Source organism: Nipponia nippon, unplaced genomic scaffold (assembly GCF_047370975.1).
Source record: "Nipponia nippon isolate SJK-2023a ecotype South Korea unplaced genomic scaffold, ASM4737097v1 scaffold_33, whole genome shotgun sequence".
Taxonomy (NCBI): Eukaryota; Metazoa; Chordata; class Aves; order Pelecaniformes; family Threskiornithidae; genus Nipponia; species Nipponia nippon.
The window spans coordinates 3,977,180-3,991,146 of NW_028262351.1; the positions used below are offsets into that span (position 1 = coordinate 3,977,180).

General features: G+C 48.5%; 1 long non-coding RNA gene across 2 annotated transcripts; it reads right to left on the reverse strand.

Moving 5' to 3' along the window:
• Positions 1-3,558: 3,558 nt before the first annotated feature.
• On the reverse strand, positions 3,559-9,389 carry LOC148054198 (uncharacterized). Of its 2 annotated transcripts, XR_015707629.1 has the most exons (3): positions 4,943-9,261; positions 4,741-4,861; positions 3,559-4,289 (listed from the first exon to the last, which is right to left on the reverse strand). It is a non-coding gene; the product is annotated as an uncharacterized LOC148054198 (long non-coding RNA). The 2 variants fall into 2 exon arrangements; XR_015707630.1 differs by lacking the exon at positions 4,741-4,861 and having other exon boundaries at positions 4,943-9,389.
• Positions 9,390-13,967: the final 4,578 nt, after the last annotated feature.

Genomic DNA, 13,967 nt, shown 5'->3' on the forward strand with positions numbered 1-13,967 from the left:
ACCCTTCACCAACTTCGTTGCCCTTCTTTGGACACGTTCCAGCACCTCAAGGTCCTTCTTGTAGTGAGGGGCCCAAAAGTGAACACAGTATTCAAGGTGCGGCCTCACCAGTGCCAAGTACAGGGGCACTATCACCTCCCTGGGCCTGCTGGCCACACTATTCCTGATACAATCCAGGATGCCATTGGCCCTCTTGGCCACCTGAGCACACTGCTGGCTCATGTTCAGGCGGCTGTCAACCAACACCCCCAGGTCCTTTTCCACCAGGCAGCTCTCCAGCCACTCCTCCCCCAGCCTGTAGCATTGCCTGGGGTTGTTGTGACCCAAGTGCAGGACCCGGCACTTAGCCTTGTTGAATCTCATGCAGTTGGCCCCGGCCCATTGATCCAGCCTGTCCAGGTCCCTCTGCAGGGCCTTCCTACCCTCCAGCAGATCGACACTTCCACCCAACTTGGTGTCATCTGCAAACTTACTCAGGGTGCACTCGATCCCCTCATCCAGATCATCAATGAAGATATTGAACAGGACCAGCCCCATCACTGAGCCCTGGGGAACACCACTCGTGACCGGCCGCCAACTGGAGTTGACTCCGTTAACCACCACTCTCTGGGCTCGGCCATCCAGCCAGTTTTTAACCCAGCGGAGAGTGCACTTATCCAAGCCATGAGCAGCCAGCTTCTCCAGGCGAATGCTGCGGGAGACTGTGTCAAAGGCCTTACTAAAGTCCAGGTAGACAACATCCACAGCCTTCCCCTCATCCACTAAGCGGGTCACCTTATCATAGAAGGAGACCAGGTTAGTGAAGCAGGACCTCCCTTTCATAAACCCATGAACCCATCAACCAGAGGAGACACGTGCTCTTCGACTACATGTGAGAATGGACACCAAACAGTTCTCTTGGTTTTTTTCAGCAGACCCCTATGCCAGAGAAACATTTCTAGGTGTGTACCCGAGCGACTGGCTCCCTAGGGCCTGTGTTTCTCCAAGACTAGTGAGCATTCACATAACCAACCTGGAGAGCGCTGGTTAGCAATTTTCCTGGCAGATCAGAACTGTGCAGAGTTTTTTGACTCATATGGCTATCCCTCAAACAGCGCTCTCTTTCCTGAAAGCATCATGTCCTTTTTAAAGCACAACACTACGGATATTGCTTTTCAGAAGAAGCAATCGCAGCATCCCCTCTCCACAGCCTGCAGATACCACTGTGTCTTTTTCCTACATTCACTGTAACAAGGGACTGCCTTTTGAATAGCTTTTAAAACTGTATTCTAACCATCTAATACAAAATGATTGATGGTTATATATTCTGCAGAATATTAATATGGAGCTTTCCCTGTGACCAGTACTACTCAAAATACGTTTCAGAAGACACAGACCTGCATCTCTTGTAATCATTTTCATAAATGTATTCTGTAAATAAAACTTACAACCCAACTAAAAGGCTATGTGTGTGTTCTTTAACCATCCCCTCCCCCAAGATTTTTTTTTAAATGGACAGTACAGACAAAAAAGTTTAAAGATTTTATGAGTATTTATTTTCAACAGCAAACTTTACAGGGTGAGCCACTGGGCTTTAGGTATCTTTCTCTTCTTAGCTGGAGTGTGTGGTGCTTCTCAGTCCTCCTTAGTCACTTGTAGTTGTTCCAAGAGATCCCAGTTTGTTGTATGACCCATGACAGAAGATGGGATGTTTGCTACAGCCACGGCATTCATAAAAGCATTCCAGCCTTTAGGCTGGAATATTTTGGAATGTTCTCAGGCTAGAAGGGGCACAAGTCTGAAGGACTCATTGGACTAAATCAAGCCTCCTCTGTATACAAAACTTCCCTGGTTGTCCCAAGAAGAAATATGCTTGTGTTGACCTAGTTTACCTAGGAGCACTTGTGCATTCTTCCAATACCATGGATGCACATTATCCAACACTTCATGAACAACAGGGTCGGGGACCTCAGGAGTTTCCAGGGGCTTTTCTGCTTCTGTCTTGTTATTTTCCCCCTTTCCTGATCGCTCTGCTTCACGTGTGCCAAGTACTTTTGAAGAGCGGTGGTTTACACCTTAGCTTTTTCATAGGCCATCAAGCCTGGTTTCTGGAGAATGTCCCTCATGTCAGCATCCAAAGAATGGACTGAATCAGCCCTCATGTCTTCCCTGGGTAATGGCAGCACCCTTAGCTGCTCCATCTGGTTTGCAGGCACCAGATAGATACATTTTTTCTGCACATTCCATCACTGCTTTACCAAAAGCCCCATGATAAGTGGAAGAGCAAAACTTAGAAGAGGATGGATAAACCCACCAGCTTGCTTCACCAGTAGCTTCTTTCTTTTGAAGGGCACACTTTTACTACACAGGCATTTAATGAATTTGCAGACCTTTTTCAGTATGCCTGTCTGGTGGGATGTTAATGGAATGTTCCCCTTCAGGGAAATTTCAGAAATGGCCTTTATCAGGTCATCAGAAGCATATCAGAGTATTCCTTTCCTCTGCTGGGGGAGGACCAGATCAACAGCTCCAGGAGGGACAGGTTACTCTTCAGACACTAGGGCATCATGCTCCTGAGTCTGCACCAATAGCAACACAGGGAGTCAGTTCAGCTCCTCTCTATTGGCAAATGCTGTTCTTTTCTCTTTTTTTTCAATATGTAAATGGACCACTGCTAAAAGCTTCAGGGGTAGAAGCATTCAAATTGGTACTGGGTACCCATATCGCACCCTTGTAGCATGGTCAAATGCTTCTAAAAACAACAGGGCCTTGCCAGGATACATCTGCCTGGCTAGGGACACAACCTGGAGGTAAACTCAGGGGTTCATAAATAACACCATATATTTCATATTGAGAGTGATGGTGCAGTTCTTTTTACCCTGGCAAAAAACATTCTGAACAATGTACAGGTTGCTAAGATTCCTGTGATGCCCATACTTAGCCAAAGCTTTTGCAATTTCATTGCTTTCACAAGCAGAGTTCATCAAATCTTTGATCACAACCATATTTACTTTATTAGGGGGGAAAATGGTTATCACTAAGACTTTCAGGTAAGTCCTCCACAAATTTTGTAAAAGGATATTGACAGAGCAGCTCCTGATACCATGGTTGCCATCAACTGTAACACCACATAATATTCTCAGGTGTAACAGAAAGCAAACTTCCGTGAGACAGTGGCCACATCCTCATCAATAAAATCACAAGAGGACACATCATAAGCCAAAGAAAAGAGGTAACCATATAACTCATCTGGTTCTCTTACTGTGGTGATGGTGGGTAGGTTGGATCTCTGTCCAAATTTTTCCCAGAGAATTTAAAAATAGCTTGGCAATTTGGTGTTTGGCAGGGGTTTTCTTAATATTTTCAGGCCGCAAAACAACATATTCTTTCTGCTAGTAGTTTTCAACATATTTAGCTTTTTTGTCATCATCTCTGCACTAGGCTGGGTAGCCTGAAGCTTCCTGCTTCTGGAGGAGGTAGTTTTACATAATCTGATGTAGTGTTCGTTACATATCAAGGTTATACCGGCAGATCTCCAGCCGACCCGGGCTGGGGAAGGAACAGTCAGCACACACAGTGTGGGTGTTCAACTCCAATGTTTATTGCGCAGTAGTTTACCTTTATACTCCCAGCAGTAGGCGTGTCATGTTATAAGGGGCGGAGGCAAGGGAGGGTCGACCCTTAACTCTTTCCGTACAGCGCGTGATCTTCCGGTCGCCAGCCCTTATCTTTACTACATTTCCCCCTCCCTTAGCTCCAGTAGCTCTGGATCTCGCTGGGGAAGCTGCGCGTAAAATAATCGATATGTGGTAAGACTTCTTAATATACAACTCATAGAACGCATAATTAAGCGTAATAGACAGGGTAATAGCATAGCAAGGACAAGAATAAGTAATAAGATTATGAGCCCGGTTATTAAAAGTTTGGGAATATTGGTAAACCAGTTGCCTATGTTAGCTATAGCTCCTAAATTAAGGGAGTTTACTTGTATTGCATCAGATAGTTGGTCAAGCGCGTTGGTGTGGCTCTTAGAAATATTCAATGTATCGTTGCCTATTATGACGTTATTAACATTCCAGTTTTGTAAGCCTGGGATAGTGGAGCTCTGGTTTGACTTGTGGCAGCAACTGTCCTCCTTATCGCTAGTGAAGTAGGGGGGTGAACAATAGACAGGTAGAGGCTTGTCCAATAGCCGGCATATACAGACATGCATCCGTTAAGTTCATGGATTTTGCCCAATCCAGCCAGTAGTTCGTCGCAGCTCCCTCATTACTCCCCCACACCATCAGGACGCATAGGGAAATGGTAACCTGTCAAGATAAGACTCAATAGATTGATTAATGTCTATACGGTCGAATATTTTGACTGGGTACCCATTCTAGCGTCCCTTTCTCGGTTTGCACACACGCATACCCACGCCCCAGGCAACGGAGGGAATAAGGGCCCCTCCATTCACGGGTTTGCAGGTCCCGTACTTGAACCAAAGGGTAAGGCCCTTCGTTCTCATCAAGCCGGAAATGTGCCTGGGTTGCAGTCTGGGTTTTATAGGTGTTCCCTCGAATGGTATGATTTAAGGTAATTAGTGCCGTCGTCAACAGACGCTGTGCCCGAAATAAGGGAGGGTCAAGGGGAGGGGGAACCCCTGTTCCTGGGCTTATCTTTTCCCCCTCCCTTAGTCGGTCGAGTAACCCTTTTAATGTGCGATGCGCGCGTTCTACAATGCTTTGGCCCGTACTGTTGTAGGGAATGCCATGACTCAACTGAATATCCCAGCGCGCGCAAAAGTCCTTTGTCTTCTTGCTGACATATGCCGCTCCATTATCTGTTTTAATTTTTTGTGGAATGCCAAGTTGCGCCATACAGTCCTGCCAATGTAAAATAACTGCGAGAGCGTTTTGTTTAGCATGCATAGTGGCTAAAATAACTCCACTGCAGGTATCAACTGTGACATGCAGATACTTACGTGGATTAAAGGGTTCATAAATCGTAACATCAGACTGCCATATTTAGTTGGGCTGCAACCCTCGAGGGTTTACCCCTGCTTCCCAGAGGGGACCTTTGGAACACACAGGATAAGCAACAGTCAAGGATCCCTCGTCGCCCCCTTCGACCTCACTGCTATCAGAGCTCATGGGGTAATCGTGTACAGGCTCCCTCCACTGTGAGGGAATACCAGTTCGCTTTCCCACTGCCCCAGGGGTAGGGGGTCCCTCTGGTAGCTCAGGTATCACTGGCAGTGCCGGGGGAGCCCTACCACCCCCCCTAGATGTCGTCAGCCGTGACGCCGGTTCTCCTTGTTCCTCAGATCTTTTCCTGCACTCTGCTCTCTGTGTGTCCAGCACCCGTCGATCACTGGGATGCAACGGGGCGTCCTCAGAAGGTGATGGTGTCTTGCCCTCCTTTTCTCCTTCCCGCCATCTTCCTTCACGTAGTTCGCAATACCGCTGGGATCCCACATTGGCCCCCGGGACCCAATCCAGCAACCTATCAGTCAGCTCCCTTTCCACACATTGTTGCAACTCGCCCCAGGGGTACTGAGTAGGTGGCGGATCCGCCGGTGCAGAAGGTGCCGAAGGTTCCGTGGGCGGCTGCTCTAGACTCCCCACTCGTAACGGGAACACCTTTCCCGACTCCTTTGTTCCTGCTGCGCCATAGCCTCCCTGCGCCTCCCCTTTCTCCGTTGGCTCAGTCCCCAGTAACGACGGCCCCGTCTGTGCCCCACAGGCCACCCCTTCAACTCGAGTTCACACTGGAGTTCCAGCCTGTCCAGTACAGCAGTACAGAAAAACAGCAGAGATGCCCTGGCCATCTGCCAGCCCAGGCACATAGCCATTGCTGTTATCTAAATGTTCCCAGGCACAGCAGAGTAAGATGATAAGCAGTTCAGCAGTACAGCAAGCAGCGAAAGCAAAAAGCAGCCACTAACGAGCATTAGACTCTAATATACAGTAAGGCAAGCCAGCCCCGTGGCAAGCACAGAAACCTGCTGATTAATAGATAAACAGCAATACCAGCTATAACTTCGATCTAGCACATTCCAATTAAATCTGTCGTTATCTCGAACCCTTTGTACCCTATGTTGGGCGCCAAAAAAAAACTGTCGTGGTTTAACCCCAGCCAGCAACTAAGCACCACACAGCCGCTCGCTCACTCCCCCTTGGTGGGACGGGGGAGAGAATCAGAAGGGTAAAAGTAAGAAAACTCGTGGGTTGAGATAAGAACAGTTTAATGGGTAAAGCAAAAGCCACGTGCGCAAGCAAAGCAAAGCAAGGAATTCATTCGCTACTTCCCATAGGCAAGCAGGTGTTCAGCCATCCTCAGGAAAGCAGGGCTCCATCATGCGTAACCGTTACTTGGAAAGACAAATGCCATCACTCCAAACGTCCCCCCCTTCCTTCTTCTTCCCCCAGCTTTATATGCTGAGCATGATGTCATATGGTATGGAATATCCCTTTGGCCAGTCTGGGTCAGCCCCCCCTGGCTGTGCTCCCTCCCAGCCAGCCTGTGTCCCCTCCAAGACTAAACCCGTTGGCTTTTCGTTCCCAGGAACTTCATGCCCCATCAGCGCGCTACGTGCGGCAAGCCAGCACCGCTTTGCCGCAAACCCTTCTTGAGCACCCTTTCTACTGTTCCCCAGGCGCGAAGCCGTTCACTGGCTCCTCCAACATTGCTTATGATCGCTTCTGTCAGCTCGTTGCGTATTTTCCCCCAATATGAGGTGTCCAAAACTTCTGTGGGAGCGCCAAGCACTCCCCGGCGTAGCATCCATTGGATGCAGTCGCCCATGGGCCTTTTCCTTATCGCCCCATCCTCACCCACCTCCGTCGCTACCGACTTTAGTACCTTTACGAGTTCCGCGAGCTCCATTGCTGCTGCCTGCAGCCGATCACGTCGGGGTCACCACTATGTAGCGTTCGTTACATATCAAGGTTATACCGGCGGATCTCTAGCCGACCCGGGCTGGGGAAGGAACAGTCAGCACACACAGTGTGGGTGTTCAGCTTCAACGTTTATTGCGCAGTAGTTTACCTTTATACTCCCAGCAGTAGGCGTGTCATGTTATAAGGGGCGGAGACAAGGGAGGGTCGACCCTTAACTCTTTCCGTACAGCGCGTGATCTTCCGGTCGCCAGCCCTTATCTTTACTACAATCTGAGAAAAAACTGAACTGAGCCCTCTGTTCAAAATGCCAAACCTCATAGATTTCATAAACCCTGTAGCCCTTCTCCAGAGCCATGTTCAGTTCCAGGGAACACCAGTTACCCACAAGGGCTCTTTCTTCATCCCTGTGGGTGCAGAGGGCCTGGCAGGTTTCGGCACAAGTGTGGCACAAGGGAAACAATAGCTTGTCATTTATCCTCACAAGAAGCACAGGGGAAAAGAGCCCACGAGATGGGTACACCTTCACTTTGACCATTCCAAAGTAGGCCGTCAGTGTGTTGAAATTCTCAAAAATAACTTTGGGGTGCCCAAGATGCTATTGTTTTGTTTTGTCGATGAAGGAACAGAGGCTAGTAAAATCATAGTAATATATCTTTTCATCAGCGGCTTCTTTGTAATACAGACAACTGGCATTTGTCCTGCCACCTAAAAGCATATCTCTGGGGACCAGCAGTGTGGGCAATGTGGTCCTGGCTAAGAACTCTGCAAGCTCCCCATCTGATTTTGTCATAGCAACCCACTCATGCTCCCATATAGATTAGATGTTAAAACCTGCTCTCTTTAGGTGGTCCATCTTCTTAAGGGATGTTAGGAGTGGCCATAGCCTCCAGCAGCTCCGGGCCCAGTACTTCCTTCTGCCCAGCCACTGGAGCCCAGCCTGGTGCATCAAGCACAACTATAGATAACCAAGTCCCCTTCCTCCTTCTAGGCTGTGTGGTGGGTTTGACCTTCACTGGCTGCCAGACGCCCACCCAGCCACTCTCTCACTCCCCCTCCTCAACAGGACAGGGGGAGAAAATAAGATGAAAAAGCTCATGGGTCTAGATAACTGCAGGGAGATCACTTAGCAATTACCATCATGGGCTCAACTTGGGGACTCCCACTTACTCCTGTTGCTGACACCACAGGCCAGGGGCGCCTACACCCCCAGTCTGACTCTAGTTGCTGGCCCCAAATCCACTCATGCCTGTCTCCCCAGTAGCTGACACATAGTCCTTGCAGCACTCACACACATGGGACAGAGTGAGATTACGCAGCGAGATAGTTAAGAAAAGATTTAATAAGAAGATAGGACAGACTACATTGATCAGGCAAAGGGCTCAGACAAGTGTACTGACCAGCCCTGTTTCACATGCAACTGGTATCTTTTATAACCTTTCTTTCTGTTCTTCCTTTGTTCTTCTCAAATTCCCTTCCCCTGCACATTCCCTCATCAGTTTGCATAGATCCACTGACACACCCTGTCCCCGCTCCCCCCCACAACATCCTGGACCCTCAGGTTTGCATCCTTATCAGTTGCAAAGTCCCCATTTGCCTTCAGTTTCCTGATAGCTGTATTGGGTTTGCCTGCAAGGTTTTGGTAGCGGGGAGGGCTACAGGAGTGGCTTCTGTGAGAAGATGCTAGAAGCTTCCCCCATGTCCGACAGAGTCAATGCCAGCCAGCTCCAAGACGAATCCGCCGCTGGCCAAAGCTGAGCCAATCAGTGATGGTGGTGGTGACTCTGTCATAACATATTTAAGAAGGGGAAAAAAACTGCTGTGCAACTGCAGCTCGGGGAGAGAAGAGTGAGAATATGTGAGAGGAACAACTCTGCAGACACCAAGGTCAGTGAAGAAGGAGGGGGAGGAGGTGCTCCAGGCACCAGAACAGAGATTCCCTTGCAGCCCACATAGAAGACCATGGTGAGGCAGGCTGTCCCCCTGCAGCCCATGGAGGTCCACAGTGGAGCAGATATCAACCCTGCAGCCCGTGGAGGACCCCACGCCGGAGCAGGTGGATGCCCGAAGGAGGCTGTGACCCCATGAGAAGCCAGCACTGGAGCAGGCTCCTGGCAGGACCTGTGGCCCCATGGAGAGAGGAGCTCACGTTGGAGCAGGTTTGCTGGCAGGACTTGTGACCCTGTGGGGACCCAGGCTGGAGCAGTCTGTTCCTGAAGGACTGCACCTCGTGGAAAGGACCCACATGGAAAGGACCCACGCTGGAGCAGATCGTGAAGAACTGCAGCCCATGGGAAGGACCCATGTTGGAGAAGTTCATGGAGGACTGTCTCCTGTGGGAGGGACCCCACACTGGAGCAGGGGAAGAGTGTGAGGAGGAAGGAGCGGCAGAAACAAGGTTTCCCCATCCCCCTGTGCCGCTCAGGGGGAGGAGTTAGAGACAATCGGGATTAAAGTTGAGCCCAGGAAGAAGGCGGGGGGGGGGGGGGAGGTGTTTTTAGTTTGTTCTTATTTCTCATTATCCTACTCTGATTTGATTGGTAATAAAATAAACTAATTTCCCCAAGGCTGAGTCTTCAGGTCACATTGACTATGAGGTAAAAGCTCAGAATCTCAGGTAGCGTTTATTCTTCTAAGCACGTTGTACTGCAGTTAGCATCTTGCCTTTCACATTATACAATGCATGACAAAGCTCACAAAGGTTTCTTGCCCCATATGCCTTCCTGACATAGTATCATAGAATCATAGAATGGTTTCGGTTGGAAGGGACCATTAAAGGTCCAATGCAATAAGCAGGGACATCTTCAACTAGATCAGGTTGCTCAAAGCCCCGTCCAACCTGACTTTGAATGTTTCCAGGGATGGGGCATCTACCACCTCTCTGGGCAACCTGTTCCAGTGTTTCACCACCCTCATCATAAACAGTTTCTTCCTTATATCTAGTCTGAATCTACCCTCCTTTAGTTTAAAACCATTAACCCTTGTCCTGTCACTACAGGCCCTACTAAAAAGTCTGTCCCCATCTTTCTTATAAGCCCCCTTTAAGTATTGAAAGGCCACAATAAGGTCTCCCTGGAGCCTTCTGTCGTGTTTTAACCCTGGCTGGCAACTAAGCACCACATAGCCACTTGCTCACTCCCCTCACAGTGGGATGGGGGACAAAATTGGAAGAGTAAAAGTGAGAAAACTCGTGGGTTGAGATAAAGACAGTTCGATAGGTAAAGCAAAAGCCACGCACGCAAGCAAAGCAAAGCAAGGAATTCATTCACTGCTTCCCATCGGCAGGCAGGTGTTCAGCCATCCTCAGGAAAGCAGGGCTTCATCACGCATAATGGTTACTTGGGGAGATAAAACGCCATCACTCTGAACGTCCCCCTTTCCTCCTTCTTCCCCTAGATTTTCCTGCTGAGCATGACATCATATGGTATGGAATATCCCTTTGGTCAGTTGGGGTCAGCTGTCCCGGCTGCGTCCCCTCCCAACTTCTTGTGCACCCCCAGCCTACTTGTTGTGGGGGCAGTGTGAGGAGCAGAAAAGGCCTTGACTCTGTGTAAGCACTGTTGAGCAATAACAAAAAGACACCCCTGTGTTATCAACACTGGTTTAATCACAAATCCAAAACATAGCACCATACCAGCTACTATGAATAAAATTAACTCTGTCCCAGCCAAAACCAGCACATTTTCCATCCCTTATTCCGTACCATTTACATCATGTTCAGGTACCACTATCCAATACATCCTTATTAAGCACCACCACCCTACCCATCCTTTGAGATAATACAGATATCATTCCCTTAGTCTATGGACCACCCCTGTAAAATGTCTGCAAAATGTCCACAAATGTCCACAAAATGTCCACATAATGTCCATTGAGTTCATTTAGTCCATGACTTTGGGCTCCATCTGTTAATGGTGGTCACTCTGGACAGGAGAGGTGGTGTGTTGCGTGGAGTTATTGGGCACCAAAGCCAGCTCAGATTGGGTCACTGCTGCACTTGCACTGCTTCTTGTAAGGCTTATCCTCCATTGGTTCAGGAGGTTCCTATAACATGCAACTCAAATTATGGGTTACAACAATTTAAAGGTATATCCGTTACATTCTCCACCCCTGGTCGCTTTGGACTAGGCCTTAAGTTTTAACATTGCAATGAATTCCTCCTTTTCCCTCTAGCTTAGCTAGCAGCGAGAGGTTCCTGCTATAATACTTTTGATATATGGCAGCCACAGTAGTGATGACATACAGCATCATGTAACACTGCCATCATACAACTCAACTCATGGATTATTTTCACCCAGGATTAAATCTCCTTTAGGTACACATTGGACTCCCCCATCCTTCTGCATTACCCATCAAGTGCACCCAGGTCCTTGAGTAAAAATAATCCCATGAATAGGTTTGCCTTTTCTCGAGGAAGAAATAACTCAGACTGTTTTTCCCAGGCAGTTCCTTATATGTACTACAGGGATCTTTTCTCCTTCCACAGTACATAGGGGTTTTTATTGGGCAGGACCAGGTAGACTGGCTGATCCTCTATTGTTAACTAGCCAAGCGGCTTCTGCTAAATGTGTATCCCAATGCTTGAATGTCCCAGCATCCATTACTCTCAGGGTAGTTTTTAAGAGTCCATTGTATCGTACAATTTTCCCAGAGGATGGTGCGTGATACAGCAAGTCAATGCCATGCTCCCTGGCCCAGGTGTTTATGAGGTTGTTTTGGAAATGAGTCCCATTGTCTGACTCAATACTTTCTGAGTGCTATGACACCATAAAGCTTGCTTTTCAAGGCCAAAGATACTATTCCAGGCAGTGGCATGGGTCACAGGATATGTTTCCAACCATCCAGTAGTCACTTCCACCATCGTAAGCACATGGTGCTTGCCTTGGTGGGTTTGTGGGAGTGTGATATAATCAATCTGCCAGGCCTCCCCATATTGATATTTCAGCCATATTTCCTCCATACCAGATAGGCTTTAGCCGCTTGGCTTGTTTGATTATGGCGCATGTTTTACATTCATCGATAATCTGTGCAATGGCGTCAATGGTCAAGTCCACTCCTCGATCACGAGCCCAGCTATATGTTGCATCCCTTCCTAGATGTCCTCATGTGTCATGGGCCCATCGAGCTATAAATAGCTCACCCTTACATTCCCAGTCCAGATCCACCTGAGCCACTTCAATTCTAGCAGGCTGCTCCACCCGCTCATTGTTTTGATGATCTTCAGTGGCACGTCTCTTGGGTATGTGAGCATTTACATGACGCACTTTTACAACCAGGTTCTCTACCCAAGCAGCAATATCTTGCTGTAATTCAGCAGCCCAGATGGGTTTACCTCTGCACTGCCAGTTGCTCTGCTTCCATTGCTGTAGCCACCCCCATAAGGCATTTGCCACCATCCATGAGTCAGTACAGAGATAGAGCATTGGCCATTTTTCTCGGTCAGTAATATCCAAAGCCAGTTGGATGGCTTTCACCTCTGCAAACTGACTCAATTCACCTTCTCCTTCAGCAGTTTCTGCGACTTGTTGTATAGGACTCCATTGAGATACTCCAAGAGATACAGATGGATTCTGCCTCTTTGTAATCTGATGGCATTAGGGTACACTGTGCACCGATGTCCACTAGAGCTTTATACTCCTATGGGGCTGATGTGCCAGGCCATCAAACCCACACAGTCCAGTAAACCTGGTTGTCCCTTGCCTCCACCTGGCCGAAGGCGGGGCCCCTCTATTCCTGGTCAGAGTCTTCATTACTTGATTTTTGTAACTGCAAAACAGAAGTCCCTTCATCAGGGTCAAAAGTACAATCAGCCCTTCTACTCTGCTCAACAGACACTGGAGCACCGATTTTCCTGGATGGATGCTTTTTGGCTGTTGTTTTTCCTTGTAGTTCCTGTACCTGAGCTTCTAGTCTCCAGGTAGGTTCACCATCCCACTTCCTCATGCCCTCCCCTGGTCACGCAGGAAGAACCACAGGGTTTCATGTGGTGTGTGTCACCGGTACCTTCTCCCTTGAACAGAAAAAGGCTGACTCCTAATAGCTGAGACCTTGGTTGGAGTACATGAGGAAGGCCTATCCTTCTTGGATTGCTGGGACAATTTTGGGGTCAATTTCTCCACAGCCGAGACGCAGGCCCACGTGGAGGAAGTGAGATTATCTTCGTATTCTCGGAGATGTCTGGCCAGTCCATCTATAGTTGGTGCCTCCGTGTCTGTCCAGCTCATTATCGCCAGAGTGCTGGCATATGACGTCAGTGCACTTCATACAAACTTTCTCCATGTGGACTGCGTGCACCGGATTTCATCCGGGTCTTTGGATACCTGGTCGTCATCCAGGTTGTTATAGATCACCTCCAACACAGCTAATTCCCTCAGATACTGGATACCTCCCTCAATGGTGGTCCACTTGCTTCAGGGAATTTGCAAGTTCTTCCTCGAAGGGATACCTGTCCTTCACACTTGACAGGAGTCGCCGCCAAAGACTGAGGACTCCTGCCTTTTTTCCAATCCCTTTGTCAATGGCCTTATCCTTAGCAAGGGATCCCAGCTGCTAGGCTTCCTTACCCTCTAATTCCTGACTACTGGCCCCAGCATCCCAGCATCGGAGTAACCAGCTGAGAATTCGCTCGCATGGTTGATGGCTAAAATCTTTTCACATATCTCACAGCTCACATAGGGATAGGGATCATGTGGTTTCTGTCTCATTTATGATTTCAGCCTCTTCCTCCTCCTGTTCTTGTGACTGCTCTGCTGCAGAACAGGCTGCCTCTTCTGATTCTCCCTCCTGCTCCCTCTTAGGAGAAGATTCTTCCTCCCTACTAAATGAGTTGACTTCTGCTTCCATTGATTCTTTTTAGTTATAGGGGCGACTGATATAGTGTCTGGTTTAGCCCTAGGGTCTGTTGGTATGTTTTCTCTCTCTTCTCCTTGAGGGTGCTGCATAATATCGAGCAGTGTTTGGTAGATGCTGGCCAGGGCCCAGCACAGTGCAATGAGTTGTGCCTCTTTGGAATAGCCATGGAATTTTTTTTTCCAAGCATTCTATGACTTCATCAGGATCCTGCAGCTGTTCGGGAGTGAAGTTCCAGAACATTGGAGGTGAGAAGTTCCC